Below are 27,187 nucleotides of genomic sequence, written 5' to 3'. Positions count from 1 at the left end.
GAAGGTGAGTAGCGAGTCTTGAATTTGGCAGATTCACCAGAAGAGGGTTGCTGGCAGATCTTGTGCGACCTGCAAGAATATTTGGGGGACAGAGCACAGACAGGGCTGGGGGAGCTCGGCCGGAGAAGAGTCGGTAGAAGACAGAAAGACCACCAACCTGCCTGCAGTGAGTAAGTGAAAGGCCCTCGGAGTTAGCTTCATCGCATGGAGATTCCAATGATTCTGAAAGGTTTGGTTTCAACAGCGTGACGCCGAGCTAGGTGTGAGGCAGGAGCACCTGCCCAAAGGGGAGAACAGTATTCCATTGAGCTGTGGATGAAAGCCTTGTATGTCGTGAGGAGATCAGGTGTGCTAAGGAAGGACTTCACACGATGGAGGATGCCTAGTCGGCGACTGGCTTTGGAGGACAGCTTTGAAATGTGGTTTTCCCAGGAAAGATCATGGCAGATAGTGAGACCCAAAAGCTTGAGTGACAGAACTTCTTGGAAAGGATTGTTGAGAAAGTAGATGGGAGGGTTGTCCAGTCGGAGGGACATTGTAAGCGTGTGAGATTTGTCAGGATTGAAAGACATGTTCCACTTGTTTAACCAGTCTGTGATTTTGTCAAGGTTTGCAGAGAGTGAAGAGGCTGCAGACTGCCAATCTGAGGGATGAGGTATGAAGCGGCAGAGAGTGGAGTCATCAGCAAAGACATAGAGAGGGTTTTCCAGAGAGTCGGAGAGATCATTGATGAAGACCAGAAAAAGCACAGGGCCCAGAACATGACCTTTGGGAACTCCAGCTTGAACAGGAAGGGGAGATTAGAGAAATCCATTCAGGGCCACACGTTGACTATGACCAGAGAGGAAGTCCGCAAGCCATGTGTGGAGATTTCCATGGATACCATAGGAGGAGAGTTGGTGAGCAGAGTGGGGTGCCAGACTGTATCGAAGGCACGTAATATGTCAAGGGAGACAGCTCTGATTTCCTGTTTGGCATTGAGGACCTCCATCCATTGTTGAGACAGCAGAAGCAGCATGTCCACTGTCCAGAGTAGAAGGACCTGGTCAGAATCCAAATTGATGATCCAAGATCAAGCCATTGGAGAAGAGGAAGGATTTTATATCCGAAGCAATGATGTATTCCATGACTTTGCTGATAATTAGGAGCAGGCTGATTGGTCTGTAGTTACAGTAATGTTGGCTGATTTGCAAGCTGACGGCAAATGACCTTGGGCAAAAGAGAGGGTGAAGAGAACAGAGAGAGGGTGTGAAAGAGCGGCAGAGCAGGATTTTAGGACCAGTGGGCTGATGCCGTCTGGTCCAGTTGCAGAATCAGAGCCGAGGTTTGACAGAAACTTCTCCACCTTGTCAGGAGAGAAGGACACAGAGTCCAGGAGCACCTGTGTTTGACTGCTTATGGTGGGTACAGAGAAAGATGGGTTTGGGACACAATATTTTGAGGCAAACACAGAGTGGAGGCATTCAGCTTTTTCATGTGTGGAGTCAGCAGTGTAGCCATTTGAGGTAAGGGAAGGGATGGAGGGGGAACAAACACCAGAAACAGATTTGACCAGACGCCACCAGGATTTGGAAGAGGGAGACAGGTTTGAGAGTTCAGTCTTGAGAGTAGAGAGATAGTGTTTCCTGGCTCTCCTGAGGGTAGACATACACTTGTTCCGTGTGAAGGGGAGAGAGGAGAGAGGGCTTTGTGAAAAGGGGAGAGAGGACTTTGTGAAAGGAAATGAGATTACCTTCCGTTGGATTTGCCTTCCAGGAGGTGACGGCAAGTTGTTTCAGGGCAACTGCCTCACCACAATATTTCATGTACCATGGATGGGAGGAAGGGTATGACAAGTGAATATGATGTGGGGTAAATCTGTGCATGAGAGAGAGCAATTTTCTTTGGAAGAATTCCCAGGATGAGTTGATGTCAGAGACAGTAGAGATGGGAGACCAGTCCAGATGATTGATGGCTGCTTGAAGACCGTGCCAGTTGGCCTGAGTGAAATGCCAGACTCGTCGATGCTGAGGAGGCTCTCTGAGAATGGCCAGAGAGACGTCTACTTTAACAAGCATATGGTCAGATGAACCGATAGGAGCAGAAGTGGAGCAGCAGACATTTTCAGGAAAGTTAGTCATAACCAAGTCCAGAAGAGAAGATGCTCCGTTGACTGAGATCCAGGTTGGTTAATTGACAGATTGTGTCAATCCCAGTTGGTCGCAGAAGTCCTTTGCTGAGGTGCCATGGCTGGTGTGGGAGGTACCCACACCCAGCCAGCTGGCATGATGACAATTGAAATCACCACATGTGAGGAAGAGAGAGTTGGGATGAGTAGATAGAAGTTGGTCCATGTTATCAGACAGCGAGATGTAGATTAGTCAGGGCCCTGAGGGATATTTTGGGGCTGTTTGGTTCAAATTCTTCCAAAAGCACCAAATTTGGCGGGGGCCCCATATTGGCGAAATACTAAATGGCCGCCACCCGGATTAGAGGAAAATCAGTCAAATAACCAAAAGGGTTGGAATCATGTATGATACCACTTTTCAGGGGTTTTCGAGGTCGAGGAATCCAATTATGATGGTCTTTTGATGGTTCTAGGTCAAGGTCAACCCTCAAGGTCATCTTAAAGGTCATTTTTGAGTCAAACATGTAGGTTTTTGAGTTTTTTGTCAAGATTTACGCGAGGTTCACCATTTTATGTTTCTGGGTTGGGTAATCGAACTCTGACCTTATTTTTGACAATTAGAGGAAATATTTACATGTCTATTTCCTAATTTTCAGACATATGCAGTTCATCACTCTAATTACAAAGGTACGGATTTTGATGTTTTATGAATTGTATGCCATATCCTTGTGTTTAATTTTTGTGCGATCATGATCTGGGTTCATGTATACATGATTGTATACATGTCATAAATATGACGTCATAGGTCATGTGACCTGGCGGCCATATTGGATTTTATGTAAACCTTAAAAATGGATCCCTGCCTTCATTTTTCGATCGATTCATTTTGAACTTTGACCACTTATAGTACGCCATGTGATTGGATGCATGTCCTAATTATGATGTCATAGGTCAGGTGACATGGCGGGATGGACCGGTATGGTCCCTGGATCATACCGCCCCTTGGCGCCCATCAAAAATCGAAAGAGTATGGCATGGGCAACATCTGCGCCAAATTTGATGCTTTTGGAAGAATTTGAACCAAAATATCCCTCAGGGCCCTGACTAGATGGAGTCATCACTGTTTGGTGGACAGTACAACACACATATGAACAAAAGGTGGGAGCGAAGGGGAAGCCATAGCCAGAGGTACTCCTGGGGGTGAGGTGGAGAGAGGGCAGTGCAGAGAGAGCGAGGAAGAGAGTTTTTGATAAAGATAGCAAACCCACCACCAGGACGAGGCTCAGGTCTATCATACCGGAGGAGATAGTAACCAGGGAGCAATATTAAGGAATCAGAGCAATCTTGAAGGAGGAAAGTTTCTGTTAAGCAGATTAAGTCTGGTTTGTCATAAGCAACCTGTATGGAGAGATCAGTCAGATTTAAGCGAAGGCCCTGGATGTTTGAGGTCCACACCGTTAAGGAAAATGAAGGGGGAGCATTGGATACAGGACAGGGAGGGGTAGGGTCAGATGAGGGAGAGGAGGAGGTAGGGAGTGCTGTTGATAGTGTGTCGGAGATTTCAGAAGAGCAAGGAGAAATGGAAGGATGAGGAGGACAAAAGGTTTGATGGTGATTCGATGAGGTACTGATAAGTTGAGGTGTTGTTTGGGGGGGGCAGAGTGGGGAAGAGGATTGGAGGAGATGGAGGTAAGAGTGGGAAGGGAGAGGAAGTGGGGAAGAGGATGCTTTGAGGAGGAGGGGTGAGGGGGATTTTAGGAGGGGAGGGGCAAGGGGACGTTTGTGATGGGAGGCATGAGGGGGGAGATTTGAAGAGGAAGGGTTAGCGGGAAGTTCAGGCGGGGAGGGGCGAGAGGAGAGTTTGGGGGGGAGGGGTGAGGGGGGAGTTTAGGAGTGGAGGGGAAAGGGGGGGATTTGAAAGGGATGGGTGAGGGGGGAGTTTAGGAGTGGAGGGGTGAGTTTGCATTTTAGAAAGTGTTGGACGATTCATGGAAAACGAACATTTATTGCAAAATGAGTTTCTTGTGATATTCGAGTCAGAGATCCGTTTGAAAATGTTGGAGGAGAGGTGGAATGCAGGAGAGTTTAGGAAATCAGGGTACCAACCGAGAAAGACTTGGCTAAAGATGGTGGAAGAAGAAATGCGGGCAAGGGGGTTAACAAGGAGAGATGCAGAAAATAGGGCAAAATGGAGAAGATTGTCATGGGGACCGCAAGGCTAACCCCCGTACAACCTTGAGGCTTTGTTTTTCTCTCAGCGCCTGTCGTTTGTGATCCAGTAACTTTCGTTCTCTGTTTTCGCAGTCTTTCCACCCCAAAGCCTACTTCCTTATGTAAATCTCAACTCAAAAAAAAAAAAAAAAAAGACTACCTTCTCTGTGCTCATTCGTTTATTCATTCTTATTCGTTCGTTCGTTCTTCGACCACGTGTTTCTCCCCCATTTCCCCAGATAGATTGTCAAATTTCAATTCGTTATTTTATCGTCCATGTGATATTGTTTGATTATAGTTAGTTTTGGTTTGAATTTCCTGTAACTCGTAATTAATTAATCGTTTTCTGCCCTTGTGTGCGGCCTTGTAGTTGTACCCCCGTCGGTGTTTGTTAACTTAAGCGTGTTTTGCTTGGCTCTTGGTTTTTTCCCTTCTACCCCGAACATAATACTGTCTAACGTTCTAATTCCCCACCCCCCCCCCCCCAAAAAAAACAAAAAAAAACAAAAACATTTATTTTCTTTTCTCCACGTGTACTGTTGTCTCATCCTGTATTTTCTGTCCAGGTGTGCTGTTCGCCCCACCCCCATTATCTCCTTGCCATCCACCGTTTGCCCTGTTCACGTGACTCGTGGTGGTCCCTCTCGGCTCTCCCCCCGTTGGTATTTTTGTGCATATAAGATTGTTCATAGTTCTGTTTAAATATTTTTTAATATGTTTAACCTTTCCCGTTCTGTTTTTTATTCAGTGGTATATTACAACACACTGTTTTTCTTCCTATTTAAAAGGCTTTTCTCAATTTCCTCTCCAACTCATTCCACTTCAAAAAAAAGAAATTCAATATCTTATACGTCTCCCTCACTACATGGTCTAAATTCACATTCATTCCATCCCTCCTCCATCATCCTGAACCGGATTGCTAACTTGAAAATCACAACAAACCCAATTTGTTATCAATGTTCGTCTTTCATTAATCATCCACTTTCTAAACTCCCCTCTTGCCCCTCCCATCCAAATCCCCCCCCTTGCACCTACACTCCGAAACTTCCCCCTTGCCCCTCCACTCTTAAACTCCCCCCTTGCCCCTCCACTCCTGAACTCCCCCCTTGCCCTTCCCCTCCTAAACTTCCCCTTTGCCCCTCCCCTCCTAATCCCCCCCCTTGCCCCTCCACTCCTGATCTCCCCCCTTTCCCCTTCCCTCCAAAACTCCCCCCTTGCCCCTCCCCTCCTAAACTCCCCCCTCACTCCTCCCCTTCAAAACTCCCCCCCAATCCCTCCCATTCAATTCTCCCCCCATACCATTCCTCTCCAATTCTCTATCCTCCCCCCTCCTCCTCCAAGCTGCCTCCTCCCCACTTCGTCTCCCTTCTATCTCATACCTCCACCCCCCCAAACCTTCTACTTTCCTCTGCCCCCCCTCAAACAACCCCTCACTGTGCCGCATCCCTTCACCAGTAAACCTTTCATCCTCCTCATCCTTCCCTTTCTTGGAACTCTTCTGCAACATCTGAAACACTATCAACTGCTCTCCCTACCTCCCCCTCTCATCCTTCATCTTACCCTACTCCTCCCCTCCCCTGTCCTGTACCCGATGCTCCCCCTCTCTCTTCATTAACGGTATGGACCTCAAACATCCGGGGCCTTCGCTCAAACCTGACTGATCTCTCCATACAGGTTGCTTCTGACAATCCAGACTTGATCTGCTTAACAGAGACTTTCCTCCTTCAAGATGTCTCTGATTCCTTAATAACTCTTCCTGGTTACTCCCTCCTCCGGTATGATAGACCTGAGCCTCGGCCTGGTGGTGGGGTGGCTATCTTTGTCAAAAACTCTCTTCCTCACTCTCCTTGCACTGCTCTCTTTCCTCCTCACCCACAGGAGTACCTCTGGTTACGGCTTCCTCTCCGCTCCCACCTTTTGTTCATATGTGTTCTGTACCGTCCCCCAAACAGTGATGACTCCATCTACATTTCAATGTCTGACAACATGGACCAACTTCTATCCACTCATCCCAACTCTCTCTTCCTCATATGTGGTGACTTCAACTGTCATCATGCCACCTGGTTGGGTGTGGGTTCCTCTCTCACTAGTCATGGCACCTCAGCAAAGGACTTCTGTGACTCACTGGGATTGACACAATCTGTCAATTTCCCAACCCGGATCTCAGCCAATGGAGTATCTTCTCTTCTAGACTTGGTTATGACAAACTTCCCTGCTAATGTCTGCTGCTCTTCTTCTGCTCCAATCGGTTCTTCTGATCATGTGCTTGTCAAAGTGGACATCTCTCTGGCCATTCTCAGAGAGCCTCCTCAGCGTCGACGAGTCTGGCATTTCACTCAGGCCGACTGGGACGGTCTTCAAGCAGCCATCAATCGTCTGGATTGGTCTCCCATCTCCACTGCCTCTGACATCAATTCTTCCTGGGAATTCTTCCAAAGCAAACTGATCTCTCTCATGCACAGATTTATCCCATCTCGCCTTCAATTGTCTTACCCTTCCTCCCGTCCATGGTACACTGAATCTTGTGGTGAGGCAGTTGCCCTGAAACAACTTGCCTTTGCCTCTTGGAAGGCTAATCCAACTGAAGGAAATCTCAGTTCCTTCCACCAAGCTCGGAACAAGTGTGTGTCTACCCTCAGGAGTGCCAGGAAGCACTATCTCTCCTCACTCAAGAATGAACTCTCAAACCTGTCTCCTTCCTCCAAATCCTGGTGGCGTCTGGTCAAATCCGTTTCTGGTGTTTGTTCCCCCTCCATCCCCTCCCTTACCTCAAATGGCCACACAGTTGACATCGCACGTGACAAAGCCGAATGCCTCAACTCTGTGTTCGCCTCGAAATCCTTAGTCCCAAACCCATCTCTCTCTGTTCCCACCTTTCCCAGTCGAACCCAAATGCTCCTGGACTCTGTGTCCTTCTCTCCTGACAAGGTGGAGGAGTTTTTGTCAAACCTCGACTCTGATTCTGCAACTGGACCAGACGGCATCAGCCCACGGGTCCTAAAATCCTGCTCTGCCGCTCTATCTCACCCTCTCTCTGTTCTTTTCACCCTATCTTTTGCTCAAGGTCATCTGCCAGCATCCTGGAAATCAGCTAACATTACCGCTTTACACAAAAAAGGTGCAAAAACAGATCCTTGCAACTACAGACCAATCAGCCTGCTCCCAATTATCAGCAAAGTCATGGAATCCATCATTGCTTCGGATATGAAATCTTTCCTCTTCTCCAATGGCTTGATCTCTGATCATCAATTTGGTTTCAGACCAGGTCACTCTACTCTGGACATGCTGCTTCTGCTGTCTCAACAATGGATGGAGGTCCTGAATGCCAAACAGGAAATCAGAGCTGTCTCCCTTGACATATCAAGGGCCTTTGATACGGTCTGGCACCCAGCTCTGCTCACCAAACTCTCCTCCTATGGTATCCATGGAAATCTCCATGCATGGCTTGCGGACTTCCTCTCTGGTCGTAGTCAATGTGTGGCCCTGAATGGATTTCTCTCATCTCCCCTTCCTGTTCAGGCTGGAGTTCCCCAAGGAAGTGTGCTGGGCCCTGTGCCTTTTCTGGTCTTTATCAATGATCTCTCTGACTCTCTGGAAAATCCTCTCTATCTCTTTGCTGATGACTCCACTCTCTGCCGCTCCATTCCTCTTCCCTCAGATAGGCAGTCTGCAGCCTCCTCACCCTCTGAAGACCTGGACAAAATCACAGACTGGTCAAACAAGTGGAACATGTCTTTCAATCCTGCCAAATCTCACTCTCTTACTATGTCTCTCCGAAAAGATCGACTGGACAACCCTCCCATCTACTTTCTCAACAATCCTCTCCAAGAAGTTCTGTCACTCAAGCTTTTGGGTCTCACTATCTGCCATGATCTTTCTTGGGAAAACCACATTTCCAAGCTGGCCTCCAAAGCCAGTCGCCGACTGGGCATCCTCCGTCGTGCGAAGTCCTTCCTCGGCACACCTGAGCTCCTCACCACATACAAGGCTTTCATCCGCAGGTCAATGGAATACTGTTCTCCCCTATGGGCTGGTGCTCCTGCCTCACACCTGGCTCGGCTTCACGCTGTTGAATCCAAAGCTTTCAAAATCATTGGAATCTCCCGCGATGAAGCTATCTCTGAGGGCCTTTCACTCACTCACCGCAGGCAGGTAGGTGGTCTTTCTGTCTTCTACCGACTCCTCTCCGGCCTTGCTCCCCCAGCTCTCTCCGTGCTCTGTCCCCCAAATATTCCTACAGGTCGCACAAGATCTGCCAGCAACCCTCTGATGGTTAAACTGCCGAAATCTCGGCTCTCTGCTCACCTTCACTCTTTCATTCCTCTTTTCTCCCGCCTGTGGAACAAACTCCCACACTCCCTTCAATCCCTCTCCTCCCTCCAGGTCTTTAAAACAGCTGTTCACCACCATCTCTTATCTTCCCCCATCCATAACCTTGATCTTTTCTACCCCCACTAATTCACCCCAGATCCACCTTGTTTGAAATTCCAACTTATTTCCTGGAAATCCTGGCAGTGTCCATATGTTTATACCTCTCCCACCCCCCCCCCCTTCACATGCCTCCCCCCCTTCACATGCCTCCCCCCTTCACATGCCTCCCCCCCAAAGCCCTCTCCCCCCCACAGATCTCTCGATGTCTCCATGTCTCTCGGTCCCTGCTCTCAAATGTTGTGTTTGTGTCCTTCCCCCTCTCTCCCCATCTTGTCTACCGCTCCCGATGTTATTTGTTTTATGTGTCTGTTTGTCTTTCTGTGTGATTAATTTTCGCTCTTTCACGAGCCTCGATCTTGTATACAACAACAACAACAACAAAAAAAAAAAAAAAAAAAAAAAAAAAAAACAATGTAGGAAGGAAGAACTGAAAGAGATTGAATTTTTATTTGAAGTGAAGAGATTTGGTGAGCAAATCGAAAGCAACCTTTCAAAGAAGAAGAAGTAAAGTGTGTTGTAATATCCAACAGAATACAACACTGAAGGGGAAAGTTTCAACATTTTAAAACGAAACTGTTAAAACTATCTAGGGAAATTCCCTAAATGAGGGCATGAATGATTCTAAGGGGGTTTAAGGATTCCAAGACAGGTTCAGAGCAGGAACAGAAGAATCGGAGATTAACAGCCAGGAGAACAGAGAACGAAGGAACAGGGAGGTGTATAAGCAATTGTGTTAGTATGGGAGGAGGGGCCTTCTTTTTAAATTCTTTGTTCATATTTTTTTGAAGGTTATGTGAAAGTGGATCAGATGAAGAAGGAGAAAGTTGAAGGAGTATGGTGAAAACTAAAATTGGAAAGGTGTCGGCTGGAGAGGATCGAATTATGAAGGAAGGAGAGAAAAAAAAACAAATAAAATGGGTGGAGCGAAACACGTGGTTACGATCAGTGGAGAGGAAGCCACTGGGAGAGAAGGAAATTAGGATTTTCATTACTATTCTTTTTTAATGGGAAGTCTGGAAATATGTCTGAAAAGACAGACAAAGGAAAAAGCAATACAGTGAGAGAACGAAAGTAAATGGACAACAAACGGCCGCGAGGGGACAGGAAAGCCTCGAGGGACTAGGCCTGAAAAGGCGGCAGGAACAACCAACTCATTATACACAGGTATGCATGATTTACACCGAGATCTTACGAGAAACACACAGTAGACAGATACACAGTAAAATAAATATACAGTTTTGACAAAACTACAAACGGGAAAATAGTTTACTTTGATAGCGTGGAGAGCTTGGAAAAACACAGCCTCGCCAGCAGAACCGGAGGCCTCAATTTGTGAACAACCTTCCTTTGTAATCGCTTTTCATATACTATTTGCAACTATCTCCATCTGCAATGCGGTCGAAGTGTTGTTGTTGTTTATTGGTGTGAATCAGTTCTGCTCGAACAGGCCCAAAGCACATAGGTACTAGGTAGCCTTGTCGATCTACCACAAGTGATCCAGAGATCCCTCACATCTAAGATGTTGATATAGTAGAGTTGAACTCACCAGCAGAATGTAATCCTTTTGGGACATTTCTGTATGTAAAATCATGTGTTGATGTTTTCGTCTTCATTGCATTTCGTGGTTTGCATCACAATCTCGGAATAACGTTGATGGAGTCATCACATTAACTAGTGAGTTTTTTTAAAACCTTGGCTAAGGCTTGGGAATAGCTGCATACATACAGCATGCAGAAAAATGCAGACAAATACAGGAGACAACATTGAATTCAGACAAACACAGCGATGAGGTGACTCTGGGTACCAGCGACATTGTTTTTCTTTCTGTAGTCAGCAAAGCAATTAATGAGGAATCTCTGTCTTCCCCTACCTCTGCCTCCCCGACCTCTCACCTTTATTCCATCCCCCTGTCCTTCTCCACGTGATTCCAGGGCGTTTTATGTTATTACCTCTGAATATTGAGTGTCAAGAGAGGAAACAGGAGATATCTTTGGTATATGACTCGGTCATGATTTGAATCAAATTGTGGACCTCCCAGACTTTACTACGATGTCACCGAGTCTGTGATTTGTTTTTGAACTGAGATCCCCGTATAATGAGCTGTGTGCTCAGATAGGAATGCTGAAAGGCCAACCAAAATGAAAGAACGTATTGTTTTTGTTTTATTGAATTTTCAATATAAATATATTTCCATCCACACAATGAAACCAAAATCTCAAAAATAAGTTAGGACTGTCTTCCTGGACATATCTCAGGCATTCAGCACATTCTGGAATACTGCTTTGTTTGGCAAGATTTCTGCCTGTCGTATAGAAAGCCACATTCATTCCTGGATTTCTGGCTTCCTACACCCACGGAGTCATGGAGGCAACTTGTGGACATCAATGCAACAGTCTTATCTTCTCTTACAGTGGAGGCTGGAGTCCCTCAAAGCAATTTTGGGCACAGTCCTATTACACGTCCATATTAATGACCACTCTGATGGTCTGGAACACATTCTCAACCTTTTTTCAGATGACTGAATATTGTGTCCTGCAGTGTCCTCTCCCAGTCTCATCCTATCATTCCCGAATAATCTCAAATGAAGCCAGCTGTCTATTATTTCCTTGGTCATCCACTTTATGATGTTGAGTTGCTTGAACTTGTAGACCTCACCATCAGCCATAACCTTTCCTTGGATGACCACGTAGCAAAGCTGGCCTGCAAAGCAAGCCAGAGACTGGCCATCCTCTGTTGTTCAAAGTTTTTTCTTGAAAAATCACAGCGACTCTTAGTCTAAAATGCCTTTATCCTTAGCTCAATGGTGTACTGCTTTCCATTCTGGGCTGGCCCACCAGCATTGCATCTATGTTTCCTGAATTCTCTTGAATCTAAAGGTCTCACAATTATTGGAATCTCCCGTGATGAGGCGGAAACACATGGACTGCTGCTCTCATATCTCAGGCAAGCCTGTGGTTTCTCTGTTTTCTACCGAGAAATGTCTTCAACATTTCTCCCTGTGCTCTCTCAGTTCTGTGCCACTCACGATCTACTCTAGGATACACACATTCTTCAAGTAACCCTCCTCTGGTTAAACTTCCAAAATCCAAACTGACGACACACCACAATTATTTTATTCCTCACTTCTTCCATCTAAGGAACAACCTTCCAGAGGCTGTTCTCTCTTACTCCTACCTTCCAGGGCTTCAGGCATACAAGCAGTGTTCCACCAGCTCATGTCATCCCCAATTGTGAGCTATGATCTTTATTACCCCATTAACCTTTTCTAACTCGACCATTTTACTTGCTAGTTTCAGTTTCCTCCCAATCCTTTCCTTTTTCTTCATTCCCTTGACATATATACCACTGTCAGTTGTAACTTTGCTCTTCCATGAGTCTCGCTACTGTAAAGAAAAAAACAGGTTAGATTATTGGCAAATACATTTAAAATAATCACAGCAGGATTTCATTTCGAGAAAAGTTCTTTGTGACCTTGCCTTCACACCCTATTATCCTCTTTTTCCACCCCGTATGACTACAACTTAGATGCGGTCAGTGATGTAGGCGACAACGCAGTACGAGGAGAAACTTGCTAACCTCTGGCAGCAGCTTATCAGTGCTTCAGATTTCTAGTGCCAGGGGAATTGACGATCCATAGAAACGTATCTCGCACACTGCCCAATCCTTCAACACTTTCACTGGCTCTGGTCGTATATTTTTACCCTTTTGGTCACGTTAGGATGGATCTTTCAAATGTGTCATTGAGCATATGACACCAGATTGGTCGTTTGGTCACTGCCGCTGTTTGCATGACGACTAAAAACATGGCTTTGCAAATTTATATCCGATAAGTGGCAGGCATTGGGTTTTTGAAGCCTTAGCAACCAGAAACCCTTCAGTAGATTTGTGATTTTGTTGTCTGGTTAGATGCAATGACATAGTTTGAAATATTTACCAGTTGTGAGGGTTAATTACATGGATAATGTTTTGTGCTTGCTGGGATCAAACATGCAGCTTGAATATTGATTCAAGACTGAACGATGAGTGATATTGTCAGGGTTTCAAAAAAAATTCATCAATCCTGAAAATTCTGGTGAAAGTGAAATATCATTTTGATAATAATTTTATATTCTCGTTTTTATATCCTTATAATTATATCTAATACTCCCTGTCGGTTGTCATTTTAACAGCATATGCATTGTAGTCAGGTTCACTATGTTTTTTTCGTTCAAAATTTTTGGAGATTAGCAAAACTATACATTTTTGAAATATTCAGAGCATGAGGAATCCAAAAATTAATGTTGGCATTTGCGAATTAATTTTGCCGAAAATGACACTCAGGACAGTGATGAAGATCTGTAAAAGCATATTCCTGAACGGTATAGACCTCGTAGATCCTGTGTATAGGACTTATAGTTCGATCTGATACTAACAAGACTGCTTTCTTGCTTTATAAACCCATACCGATAACTTCAAAGGACTTGCAATATCATGTATTATGTAATACAGACACAGTTATATCACAAATATAAAGACAATGGTTTTCAATTACCTTTGTTTGTTGCTTTTCCATAATCCTGAGCACTATTTTGAGGCCTTTATTGGATTCCTTGACCCAGAAAACATAGGATTAGCATATTTAATTAAGTCTCTAGGTTGACTAGAAGCCGAGATCGCGCAAAATATGTATTTTATGGCGGCCATTTTGAAAATCCAAAATGGCGGCCATGCAGGTGTCTGTGCAAATGCCAACATTGATTTTCGGATTCCTCATGCTCTGAATATTCCAAAAATGTACAGGTTTGCTAATCCCAAAATTTTGAACGAAATTATATTTGTTAACATAGTGAACCTGACTATTGGGTGAATGAATGCATACGATGCAAATGAAGCACAATTTTTTTATTTTACGATATAATCTTCAAAAAAAAAAATCCAGCAGGAAGTTTTAACTCGGAGATAGGAAAAACAGAAAGAGCTATAAGTGTTTGTAATCTATAAGCTCTGCTTTGGGGGAAGGATTTCAAAGCAAGTATTTTATAAATCCCTCGCCGAGATTCCTTCCCAACAATAAGTTGAGCATGTGAGTGCGGCGTATGATTTAGTTTGGGAAAATAATTTTCCTTCATGTCCACCAAAGCCCACTACTGTAGAGGTGTGACTCCGTAGGATTTCTCTCGATCATCCTGCTTTGGTGCCCGAAGGCAAGGATAACCATTGCAGGCTCATCTTGTTGACCTTTCAGCCCAGAAAACGGAATTGTAAATGACTGCGATAGGCTTGACCCGTCACGTACAGAAAAAAAATAAGGGATCTCGCGTGTCCTCCCCCACAACCTCAACGCACCCCCATTTCTGGTTCGGCTTCCTCCTCTCCTATCCTTCTCCCCTCCCTCAATTCCCCTCCTTATTTCAAAGGACACATGGCTTGGTCTTTCTGTGGAGAAGAGCCGAATATAAAATTGAATGAGATGCAGACATGTATTGTATCCCAAGGTCCAAGTGAAATAAGATGGCATTCTCCATGTCATTCCCACTGAATTGTTTCACCCCAAGCTCAATTGGAAAGAAAATATCAATGAATTGTCGCCGCCATGCCTTGATAACTTTTAAGCCGTGGCTTGTAATCTCTCCGTCTATCCCTAGTGTCTTACAGTGAGGCCTGCAAGATAATGACATTACTGCCTATAAAAGCAATGCCATAAAGACTGACACTTCACCGCTGCATTTGGCGAAGGAAAAATAATTATGAAATGCAATATGACACGATGCTTTCATACATCCACCTCGCTTACCGCATTGGCATTTAGTGTGCAAATGCCAGATCTCCAGATAGTGCACTGGGAAAAGAAAGGAGGCTTTTGTCACCACTGCGGGGGCAACCGAACAGATAGCACACAGAGGTACCTTTATCGCCATCGTGAAATGCGCCATGGCGGTGAGGAGGCAGAGAAGACCCTGCCGAGCGAAGCCCAAACAAACGTGCTCTCAATTACCTGCGCTCGTGCTTAACCGTGCCGGCCTTCTCCGTAGGGCCGAGGTGCGTTTCTTCGGCACCGTAATGAATGTGAGGCCAGTGGCCGAACTAGCGGACTGCGGTACCATCTGGGAATAATAAGACCTGCCTGCCGTTAATTATTGAATAGGCAGTTGAGAGGGCAGCGGGGTCTGGGGCCTTGCCGTCTTTGTTAACCTTTTTCACTCCTTTAGACCGTACGGGGCAGCATCCATTAATGGTATTCAAACGAAGGTGTCTAATGAGGGGTGTGATGCCAGGATTGATGTGACGAGAAGTAATGTCCATGCACAGGGGTGGAAAACATGGCTTCTGCCTATGGAAATGGTGAAAAACTCTCTTGTACAAAACGACCATGGCCATTGTGGTTGAAGTCACTTTGATGTGTTCTTGTTTTCCTGCAACATGGTTGTCGCTGAAATTTGGCCAATGCCTCATCTGATATGTACAGGGCGTGCGATACGCTTGTTATACCCAGTAAAACTGAATTACAGTACAATTATTTTTTGCGGCGGTTACTGAACATCCGATCATAATACGGCCCATCCCAGGGATTCGAGGAACATAAACAATCTTTTTTTTTCTCCTTCAGTTAGGGTTGCCAACAGTGAAATATGATGACATGGTAGATGGAGGAATAGGGAGTTTAGGCTGAGATCAAATATTTATACCGACCCAGAGAAATCACTCCGGAGTTGTCAGCTACTCTGGAGCTGATGGCCTCTACAACTCAGCAGGGCACAAAGAAAGCTGCCTTGGGTTCTGAGCTTTTGTTTTGTGCCCAGCGCTCTTTGCATCGCCTCATGCCCTCAGCTCCTCTCTTCAGGCCACAGCATGCTTCACAGGACAGACATGATGGCAGCCTTCCCTGTTGTCACCTTCTTTCATAAGGGGGTTTATAACAAAAAGAAAAACCTCTCCTTGCAATTGTATTTGGGACAATCTGTGCTGATTGTTAGTCTTAGACACAAAATGTATTCTATCTGTTCCTTTTTGCTTTGGAATGTTAAATTGTGTAAAAAAAACACTTGCATGAAAACTGAATTTTGTTGAGTCACTGAATATATTCCGATGAATCCTACGAGCACGTACGGCAGGGTCATAATTTAATATAAAATATCACAGCTGTTTTCAGTTTGTTCAATGGTACGTTGCCTACTGCTTGTTCTCAATAATGTGGAAGGTTATGGAAAAATTCTTTGCGTAGATGTGGGATTATAGAATACGTGAGTTAATGAGTTGATGTGCAATGCATACGCATTTGAAAACTACATATCTGCGATCACAAATCAATCACCAAAGATAAGCCTCCCCCTGCTTACCCTTGGCATATATCCAAATATTTTTCTGGACAACCATATAACGTTGACCTTCAACATTTTTCTTAATTAGGTCACAATCCGAAAAAGTAGGCCAAGGACACCAATCAAATACCAAGTGCACAACATCAATGCAGATCCACTATTATGATGCAAGAATATCGTACAAGGCTAAGCGAGCTTTGAGAATCCACTTTTGGCAAAATTGAGCGATGACAAAAAACGCATTATTTTTTTCAGTCTGCCATTTGACCTTGACTTTTAGCTTGGAGGGGTATGATGTAAATTAAGCTTAAATACAACTTGCTCTAGGCTATGTAGAGAGGGAAATTTCTGATTTTACAACCCTTAGTCGAGTTATGGTGAAAAATGTTTGAATGTCTATAATTAGGTCGTGACCTTAAAATTAGGACAAGGTCAAAAGATTATGTCAACCCCGCAAACTGTCTATTCACATTATTGAAGCAAAATGTAATCCCGAAGGTTCCAGCTGGCTCCGAGATACCGCTCGGTAATTGCCAGAAGGTAGGCTATCAAGAAAGGGTATCTGGAGAGGGCAATTTTGTCCCGATCGGACAACCCTTAGTCGAGTTTTGGTGGAAAAATGTTTAAATGTCTATAATTGCATCGTGACCTTCAAATTAGGACAAGGTCAAAAAATTATGTCAAGTCCGCATACATTCTATTCACATTATTGATGCGAAATTTCATTCCGAATTTCCCAGATGTCTTCGAGATACAGCTTTGAAATCGCCAGAAAAAAGGGAGAAATACCCAAATGGGTGTTTAGTACACCTATGAGTGTACGACCTTGACTTTTAATGCGGAGGGGTATCTTACTATAATTCACCAAATGTCCGTCCGTCTGTCTGTCTGTCTGTCTGTCCGTTCGAAGGTACCACAAAAACGGCTGAACCGATCGCAACGATATTTTAGGTGGGTAATCCTAGGACCCCCTGGAGTAAAATAGGCTATATTGTTTTTCCAAGTTTTCCAATTTTCCAGTTTTTCCAAACACAATGGAATAATATTTACCGATATGAACAGTGATGTGGCTTTTGTTGAAATTCTACATACCAGGAGAGAGTAGATCGACTCCTGATGAACTCTTCCCATATAAACGTGCGGCTCCGAAGTAACACGGCGGCGTGTGCAAAGCGACTGAGAAAGTCGTGTCGCGGCCGCTTCCGTTTTGCAGAATTCAATTTTTTTTTTCAAAATGGGCGCCATGTACTGTTTAGATTTTGATGATTTGCGTGTGATATGATTCAACGGATGTTTATATGAATCGTTTAAAATAAAATAAAAGCCTTCAATTTGTTATATTTTGCCTTTTCATTTGGGCTTCCCAATTGAAGCCCCGCCCGTAGGGCAGGTACCGTTGCTAGTGATGTAAATTACATTTAAATGCTCCTTGTTCCAGGCTATATAGACAGGTCACGTTATGGTGAAAAATGTTAACTCTATGACCTTATGATTTATTTATAATTTAAGTGTTGACCTTAAAAATTAGGTCAAGGTCAAAAATAATTGATGTCAACCCCGCATACCTTCTTTTCACATTATTGAAACAAAATTTAATTCCGAAGGTTCCAGCTCGGGAATTGATACAGTTCGGAAATTGGGAGAAAACAAGAACAGCACTCAGTAGAGAGCATACCTCCGCCTGGTTGGCCATGTCATTCAATGGTGAAGAATCACTTAAAAAATTATCCTAGCTGGATCCGGATCCGGCTCTTCACCGAAATTGAATTGATTCTCCCTTGTCACACACACAACCGGTCCAACATGTTTTGTCAAATCCGTCCATAACCTTTTGATATATCCTGCTATGTATCGTTTTTGGTCCCATCTCCAAATGGTGAAAAATCGCTTTAAAAAATGAAATAATTCTCATATCCGAATCCATATTCAGATCTTCACCAAAATCGAATCGAATCGTCCTTGTCAGACACCCAACCGGTTCACCAAGTTTCGTCCAAATCAGTTTCGTCCAAATCCGTCCATAACTTTTTGAGATATCGTGCTATTTATCGATTTTGGCCCTATCTCCCAATGGTGAAGAAACACTTAAAAATTTCTAGGAGCCGGATCCGAATCCGGATCTTCACCAAAATCTAATAATTTCGTCCTTGTCACGTACGCTACATCTCTGCCAAATTTCGTCCGAATCTGTCCACAACCTTTTGAGATATTTTGTTCACAAACGGACAGACAGACAGACAAACGGACAGACAGACAGGGGTGAAAACATAACCTCCATCCACCTTTGGTGGCGGAGGTAAAAAGGTTACGGCCCGGACAGACAGAGACAGACACACAGAAGTGATTGCAAAACCCCGCTGCGCAGGGGACGGGCCAATAAAAATGTCTTTGGCGATTGGGTGTTAAACGATTTGAATTTTCTTCCAGTTCCTGGTGGAAGAAATCTTTTAAAAAATCAATGTTGCTTTCGTGTTTTTTTTTTTTCATGCTTTTCTTAACTAGGACGGTTTCGATTGTGCTTGATCGAGGTAAGATGGTGTAGATTGTGCTTGATCAAGGTAAGATGGTGTAGATTGTGCTTGATCGAGGTAAGATGGTGTAGATTGTGCTTGATGGAGGTAAGATGGTGTAGATTGTGCTTGATGGAGGTAAGATGGTGTAGATTGTGCTTGATCAAGGTAAGATGGTGTCGATTGTGCTTGATCAAGATAAGATGGTGTAGATTGTGCTTGATCAAGGTAAGATGGTGTCGATTGTGCTTGATCAAGGTAAGATGGTGTAGATTGTGCTTGATCGAGGTAAGATGGTGTAGATTGTGCTTGATCGAGGTAAGATGGTGTACATTGTGCTTGATCGAGGTAACATGGTGTACATTGTACTTGATCGAGGTAAGATGGTGTAGATTGTGCTTGATCAAGGTAAGATGGTGCAGATTGTGCTAGATCGAGGTAAGATGGTGTAGATTGTACTCCGAGTGGTTGTTATTGTTGTTGTGTCCAAAATAAAGGTTGCCCATAAAAAACATGACGTTTTTTTCAATATGAAGCGTAAAGTCCATGCCTCCATGCAATACTTGCTTAAAAGGAATCCCTGCCGAAAGTGTTTGTCGCACATAAGGTGAGACTGCTATTCTGGCTGGTGCAGTCATTGTGAAACAAAGGTGCAAAGCGCATTTGCCGTTCATTTCTTGGCCTGGGTTTTTTTTTTACCGTGCCCCAGCACTAGATTCATTTAGGCTGAAGGAAGGCTATATGAGCGTGCAGCAAGCAGTGTGGATCGCCTTTTCACTTTCGTCAGGCTCAGCAATTTTCTTTCCAAGCTGCTGATTTAGATTCACACTGGTGTGCTCCGGACGGCAAGCAATTGCTGGCAAACGCACCGAGTGACAGAAAATTATTTTCACTGGATTTTTTTTTTCCTTGCAGCAGCAGCAGCAGCAGACGGACCATAGCTGTATTTAGACTTGGGTAATGAGTTTCGCACCATAGAAGCAGCAGTAAATTTTACCATTTCAAAATGCAACGTAGGCAAAGGAGAGTCTTTACGAAGGTAGCGATGACGCAAGTCCACAGAGCTGGCGTCATTAATGAAATATTCCTTGAGGATGGATCGTTTATTGATATTTTCTTTGATATAGTAACTCCTGGAACCACCAAATTGAAAGGTTCTTAATACCAAAGAAAAAAACTGTTTCACACAGAAATGTAGATCTGGTTCCGAAGCGGTGTGACAACACATTTGACTTCCTTCCAGTCATCCTGTGCAGTAACAGCTACAGCTTCAGTCCAATGAATTTGATATTATTACAAAAAAATTAATTGGTGCATTCAATCGTAGCAGTAATTGACACCTATTTGCTGACTGGGAGACTGTGGACACTGTATATGGGTATGTATGTATTTAAATAAATAAATAAATATTTATATTGGGGACAATATGTGACATGGATGCCAATAATAACATTTTAATTCATAATAAAATTACTTCCACTGTATAGGTCAAATGTGGGACACCAAATTGAAATTTCCATTGTTTGTGAGTATTAGAAACAACAGTGGCATTTATTTTTGTACCTCTTCATGTAATGCCAGATTATATAACAATGTTTGGCCATCACTAGCGTCTTCGTGACTATCTTTGCTGGAATCATCAGAACAGTTCCAGTTTTTGGCATTCAAATTTTCTTCTGTTTCCTTCAATCACTGTTACCTCCTTATCCCCCTCATCCAACTTTCTTTACTCTTCTTCCAACTTCAGAATTTCTCCTCTCACCAGTTGTTTTCTTTGCAGGAGCGAAGCTTATGTAAGAGCAAAGTAGAACTGCTATGAGATACAGGTAGTGGGCAAAAAATATATAATGGAAACACCTGTGTAAATGAGGGGAATCAGGCAACAGCTTCCATATAGTTGTGGCCCATGTGTTAATTAAGCAATCGACATCCCAGCATGCTTAGGGTCACGTATAAAAATGCTGCACAGTCCTGGTTCACTATAATTATATTGTTGCCGGATGTTATCCATATGTCATGGCCTTTTCAGTTTCCAGATAACCCAATCGAGCATTTTTGGGATAATCTGGAACGATACCTGAGACAGCATTTTCAATCTCCATCAAACAGGTGTGAGTTGATTGACTTTCTCGTGGAACAATGGTGCCGCATCCCTACTGCAGAATTTCAGACGCTGGTAGACTCCATGCCACATGTGGTTGCCCAACACTCAATTAACCATCTGATAGTGTTGCAGGGCTTTGGACATGGTTAGTAACATCGCCAAGGGTCTGAGATACCTCACAGCTCTAACGGAGGGTTAAGTGACTTTACATTGGCATTTCCTTTTTTTTGTATACTACCTGTAGGTCAAGGGAATAAACAAACAGGAAAGGAGAAGAGGAAACTGAAACTAACAAGTAAAATGGTTGTGTGAGGAAAGATTAATTGGAGTAATAAATATGGGTCAGAATTGGGGATCAAAATAGATGGCAATGCACTATTAGCTTTCTTAAAGTCCTGAAGGGAAGAGTGAGACAGATTATCGAAGAATATAAGAAAAAGTTTATTCCATAGACAAGAGAAACGAATAAAAAAAGAGTTTACGAATGCAGTCAGCCTGGATTTTGGAAGTTTAACTTGGAGGAGGTTACTGGAAGAATGCATGCATCCTTGAGTTACTGCGCAGGGTCGAAAGATTGAGAGAGCAGAAGAAGCAATGTTGGAGAATAGACGGTAGAAAACAGAGAGATCACTGACTTGCCTTTGATTATGAGAGCAACAGACCTTGTGCTCGGCCTCATCATGGGAGATACCAATAGTTTTGAGAGCTTTAGATTCCACAGAATCCAGGAGAGACGGATGTGATGGTGGGGAAAAGGCCCATATCAGATAACAGTACTCCAATGAGCTACGTACAAAGGCCTTGTAGACTGGGAGTAGCTCTTATTTTCCAAAATAAAGACATGGATTGCCATTGGATACCCAGTCTGCGGCTGGCTTTGGAGGCCAGATTTCATTTGTGGTTGGCCCAGGAAAGGCCATGACTGATGGTGAGGCCTAGAAGTTCAAGAGAACTAACTTCTTCCAGTCGATAACCAAGGAAATAGACAGGTGGGTTAATTTGACGATCATTCCGGAGCGATCGAGTGAGACGGTGAGATTTCGCAGGATTGAAGGACATGTTGGATTTATCAGACCAAAGTATAATAATTTCCAGATCAGCAGAGAGAGCTACAATTGCAGTGGGATGTGGTACTGCGTACAACAGAATGTGGAGTGTCGTCATCTGCAAAAAGGAAGAGGGGGTTTCAAAGGAAGAATGCAGAGGTCATTAATTTAGATGAGGAACAAGACTTGGCACAAAACACTATGTTGAGGAACTCCTCTAGGAGAGGGGAAGAGAGGGTTTTCTTGATGGCAACATTTTGACTGTGTGAGTGGAGGAAGTGAGAAATCCAGAATGAAGGCCGGCTTCAATACCACAGGCAGAGAGCTTGGCAAGCAAAGCCGGATGCCAGACTGCGTCACATGCCAGATATATATATATATATACGGGAGACTGTCCTAAACTCTTTTCTTTAGGATTGAGGCCTCCAACAATTGCTGAGAGGGGAGCAGCAAGCAGAAGCATGTCCAGAGTCTAGTGACCACAACAAAATCCATACTGGTCAGAGATAAGATTGTTCTTGACAACAGGAAAGAGTTTATATCAGAAGAATGGATGATGGGTGGATTCAATGACTTTGTTCGTAATTGTTTGTAATTGGAAGCCAGCTCACTCACCTATAGTTGGACAGGTCTGCTTGATGCACCATTCTTGTGGACTGGAGTGATGTTTTGTGATTTTCTTGCATGTGGGAGGTGGCCAAAGGAGAAGCACATACCAAATAGGGCAGATGGAGCGGAAGCAATAACGACAGCTGGATTTGAGAATATGGGCACTGATGCCCTCTCGGCCCATCACTGATGCAAGGTCAAGGCTGGACAGAACTTTCTTCATCTTCTCTGTTGAGAGGACCCAGAGGCCAGTAGACAGTGGGTAGATGCAAAAACAGACCCTATTGACTATATGCCAGTGAGCTTGAGAGAGTAAAAGGATGGGGACAGAACCAGATGTGTTGGTTACACCAAATTTATAGGTTTCAGACATTTTGCTTTATCCTGGGTGGAATCAGCAGTACTGCCATTTAGGTGGATTGAATAGAGGGCACAGCATGCACCATAGACATACTTGACTTGATACCTCCGTGAATTGGAGTACTGAGACTGGTGAGAGAGTTTAGCCTTGAGATATGTAAGATGATGTTTTCTGGTTTGCCTCAGGATGGACACATTTGTTGCGAGCTTTACGGAATCAAGAAAAGTTATCCTCAGTCGGGTTATCTTTCTAAGCTTACAAAGTAAGTTGCTTGACTGCAATCGCCTACCCACAGGATCCAGAGTACCAGAGTCGTTATTATGGATAGGCAACCTTCCGACAGGATGGGATAAATCAGTGCATGAGAAAAAGTATAGTTTTGTGAAAGTATTCCCTAATTCCCAGGCAAGGTCAATATTAGGTGCTGTGCAGCTCGTGGTCCAATCCCCTGAGATGGCAGTCATATTATGCATCATTGAGATCACTCTTTTATGAGAGCCAGAGAGATATGGGCCTTGACAAGAACATGGCCAAAAGAGCCAATGGGGACAGCAAAGTAACAAGACAGATGGGACAAGAAGCGAGGATGTACCAGTTGCAGAAATCCAAATTAGGAAGTTTACAGATTGGGTCAAACCCAAAGCGTTGTCGAAGATGTTTGCTGCAATGCCATGGCTAGTTGTTGCCGAGTGAACACCAAGACAGCTGGTATGGTAACAGTTGACCTCACCGCAGATGAGGAATTGAGTTGCGATCGGTGACATTTGAATTATTTTTTTCCGGCCATAGTTTTCCCATGTATTTTTATTTATTTAATTTCGCTCTTTTGGTGTTAAGCACAGCTGTTGTGTCTCGACCCGATTTCTGTCTCGACCTGCAGCCTTTTATTTTCCCCTGGTCAATTATTCTCTGCATTTTATTAATTTATTTTCTTTTTGGTTGCTTTCCTTGATAGCTTTTTATTGTTCTCGTGTAGTTGTCATCCTGTATGTTTGTTTTATTTTCCAATCATTGTTTTAAGCTTGTTTTCTATCCCACCGTTTCTCTGGATTTTCTCACTTATTGAGAGAGATTTCTTCTTTTTAAGTCCAACATCTCTGCCAACTCCGTCTCTAGTCTGTAATGCTTGCTGTATAATTACGCCTTCGTATTTTCTTGTTTGTACTTAATTATTGGATCATTTGCTCTGTGTTCATCTTTCCTGTTCTGCATTTTGATTGTTGTTTCTATTGTTTTTTATTTATTTATTTGTATTGTTTCTATTGTTTTATTTTCTATTTTATTACTGCACCAAAGATGCAATTTAAACGGTGCAGGAATTGACGTACGTGAGGTAGGCCTACACATGGATAATGAAAAGGGTCATTTTGTACAAATTAAGGAAGACTTTGTCAAGATATGTTTGTTTGTGTACACCGCTCCATTCCTATTCCATCTCGAGGCGCTGCATGACGTCATCAGGCCCGGCAATGACGCGCACTCAAAGGGAGTACTCAGTTTTGACTCTGTTTTTAGTTTGTTTGTTTGCCCAGGCGATATCTCGTTTGAGCTAGGAAGCTAAAATTTCGGCACAAGAGTGAGCAAGTGCTTTGGCAAAACAGTATTTTTGTTTTTTGATAAATCTATTCATTGATTGAGGTAATTATTATCGATTTATTAAGTACTTATTTATTTTATTTCTCATCTGGGCATTATCTCAGGCACCTTTTGAACTAGGAAGCTAATATTTGGACATGACAATAACCAAGTAATTTGGCTGTAAAGGGTATTTTTGCTTCATTGACATATTGATTAATCAATTAATCAATTAATTATTTATTGATGAACGAATTAATGGATTGATTGTTTAATTTTTTTATTTAATTAATTTTCAAAAAGTTACAGCTTCAGATGAAACACGAGTGGTTGAGGTTTGCTATTAGCCAACTTATTATGAAATTATTTTATGATTAATAATTATTTATTTATTTTAATTATGCAATTAATCAATCAATTATTGTACACCTCGCCCTCCCAATGCATTTAGATGTGTTGCATGGCGGCATTGCTGGGTGCCGAAGCACTGGAGGATGTTATTTATTTATTTGGCATGGGGGCGGTGGACTTTGAATGTATCACCACTTGTTGTGTATTTATTTAATGACACTGTGCTTTTTGATTTTCGTATTGCAACATCGTGGCTAAATAAATAATGAAACAATACTCATCAAATTTCTATCTGCACCAATGGAACCAGTGAACTCTACTTCACCACAGAAACATAAACCAATTGCGACTAGTATGACCATTTGTAACTTCATATCAATCTGCCAATATTTTAACAACAAAGCACATCAATGACAAGAAATTTGTTTGTTTAAAATTTTAAAGGAAATATAAAGGAATATCATTTCGGCATAGAGATGCAATGAAAAGAAATTACAAACAACGCCCACCCTTATTATAATGTACATTGTAATATTCCAAAGGTTTGTAAACGATCAATGAATGAGCCTTGGCTTTCAGGATTGGTTCCCTGTGGTATGTTGTGATTTTCAACTTGCTTTGACCTCAACATAATGATTAATTTCCTCTGCTTATTTCCCTTTGATAATACAAATCCATTAAAACAAAATTAGTTTCTCAAAATGGTACAACTTGGTACAATGAAAATGCTGTCATTATTGTTTCTAAGTTGTTGAATGTGCTGATCATGACAGACAATTTGATGCAAAAAAAAAGAAGTTTGATTTCCATACAGAAATGATTCCATTGTTCGGATATGCGAGCACAATTTAACAGGAACAAATAATTGAGTGTCCTGACTGTATGACAAAATGAGAATTTTCATGTGTAGTGAATTAGGATTTTCTCTTGCGAGGAGAGCATTATTTTGACAAGTATCACAATGTAATTCGTGTTGAAAAAACGGATGCATATTTTAAATTATGCATAAAGCCGACTATCGTGTTGGCAACAAGCCAAGAACATCGCTGACAAACTTTTCTTGTTCTATGTTCGACCTACGAAGAACATCTGGACCTACAATTCCACATATGTACAGTATATATATACGAGTATATATATATATATATATATATATATATATATATATATATATATATATATATATATATATATATAAATATTACGTGTGTGTATATATGGATTCTATGATGGTGAGCTGCCCAGGCCCTGATGCAGCAAAGCTGCCGCAAACCATAATATTTCCACCACCATGCTTTACAGTTGGTATCAGGTTCTTGTGGTCAAATGCTGTCTTTGGTTTTCGCCAAACATGTCTTCTGGTACTGTGGGCAATTAGCTCTATCTTTGACTCATCTGTCCAGAGCACATTGTTCCAGAAGTGCTGGTCTTTGCCTAGGTGTTCATTGGCAAACTTTAGTCTTGCCCTGATGTTCTTTCTGGACAGCAAAGGTTTCGTCCTGGCACACCTCCCATGTAGATCAAATTTGTGCAGCCTCTTTCTAATGGTAGACTCGTGCACTTTGACATCAACAGTGGCAAGAGCTACCTGTAGGTCGCGTGACGACATTCTGGGGTTCTTAGAGACTTCTTTCAGCATCTTGCGGTCTGCCCTCGAGCTGAACTTGCTGGGGCGGCCTGGCCTGAACAAGTTGGCAGTTGTTTGGAATCTTCTCCACTTGTAGATGATCTTCCGGACAGTCGAATGATTGATTTCAAATTGTTTGGAGATCTTTTTAAATCCCTTCCCAGACTCGTTGGCCTCTATAACCTTCTTTCTGAAGGCCTCAGAGAGCTCTTTTGATCTCGGCATGGTGACGCCGCTGCACTTCAACAACAAAGAGCAAACCAAACTCAATGTCTTAGGTTTAAATAAGACAGGTTCCTCCAAGATCCTCTCTGACGATGTTCTAATCATTTGCACCTGAGCTGGTGCACCTGATTCTAATTTTAGTTATTTGAAGTAGTGATAAATGTCGGGGTGTACTTACTTTTTCCACATGCGAAATTTGCATTTATGTTTATTTAAATTATACATTGGACTACAAAATGTAAATGTTTCATGATATTTGTTGTATTTTATCACTATTATATCATTCTATCAATATTGTTGAAATGAAGATCAAATAGCTGTATGTTGAAATATGTTGAAAAAGTCAAAACTTTGCATGGGGTGTACTTACTTTTTCACGTGACTGTATTGTATGTATAACCACCGTTTAGAGGCCATTTTTTCCCCGCAAAGCGGGGGTTGGCCTTTTCGGGGACCGTGGTAGTTGTTGTTTTTTGGTCCCCTTTTTGAAGCAATGTTTTACGGCCGGATGCCCTTCCTGACGCCAACCCTTTTTGCCGCCTTCAACGACAAACAGGGAATTACCAGTGAACTGGTACTCAATTAGCCGACCTCGGAAGGATGACAGGCTGAGTCAACCCCCCTGGCATTAATTCGGCTATCGACCGAGATTCGAACCCAGGATTCTAGGTATCCTAAGCCGGCACCCTAGCCGCTAGCCCAACACCAGGGATATATGTATATATATGTATG

Source organism: Myxine glutinosa, chromosome 9, assembly GCF_964187855.1.
Source record: "Myxine glutinosa chromosome 9, kmMyxGlut1.1, whole genome shotgun sequence".
In the NCBI taxonomy this organism is placed as follows: Eukaryota; Metazoa; Chordata; class Myxini; order Myxiniformes; family Myxinidae; genus Myxine; species Myxine glutinosa.
This window is presented reverse-complemented; position numbering follows the sequence as displayed.